Below are 626 nucleotides of genomic sequence, written 5' to 3' on the forward strand. Positions count from 1 at the left end.
GTTTGTGCTGATCTTCTGGGGGAGGGGCCTGTTGCCGTGGTTCCCAAATGTCTTTGCTGGAGGCAGAATTGCCCCGCCCTTGCTGGGTCTGGGCTAAGTAATCTGCTCGGGTTTGCTCTTGGAAGCCTTTGTTCTCTGCAAGCTCTCAGTACAGCTTTGGAGGACGAGAGTGAAAATGGCGGCCTCCCAATCTCCTCTTGGAGGAGCCAAGAACTCGGGACCCCGCTCCTCAGTGCTCCCCCAGAGAAAAGCAGTCAGTCACTCCTGTCTCCCCGGTCTCCGGCCGCACTCTGTGCTCACCAGGCCTGTGACCGAGCGTTTCTATCTTTGGCACCCGACTCGGTGTGGAGTCTCCAAATCCAGCAGATCCCTGCAGTGCGCTCCCGCGGCACTTCTCCCGGGGGAGGAAGGGGAGTCTCCCTGGATCTGCTGCTTGTTGGGTCCCTGCTGGAGGCGCAGTGGCCCAACTGTGCTGTGGATCACAGTTTATGGCAACCCGGAGCTGAGAGCCCGTACCTCAGCTCTGTCTCTGCAGCCGGCTTCCCCGCTCCAATACCTGGGAGCTCTGCTGCACTCAGTCACCCCTGGTCTTTCTGTGACTCCAAGGGTCCTGAGACCACACTGTC

The sequence above is a fragment of the Callorhinus ursinus genome, unplaced genomic scaffold (genome assembly GCF_003265705.2).
Source record: "Callorhinus ursinus isolate GAN/ISIS: 27379988/994484 unplaced genomic scaffold, GSC_fseal_2.0 scaffold15, whole genome shotgun sequence".
Lineage (NCBI taxonomy): Eukaryota > Metazoa > Chordata > Mammalia > Carnivora > Otariidae > Callorhinus > Callorhinus ursinus.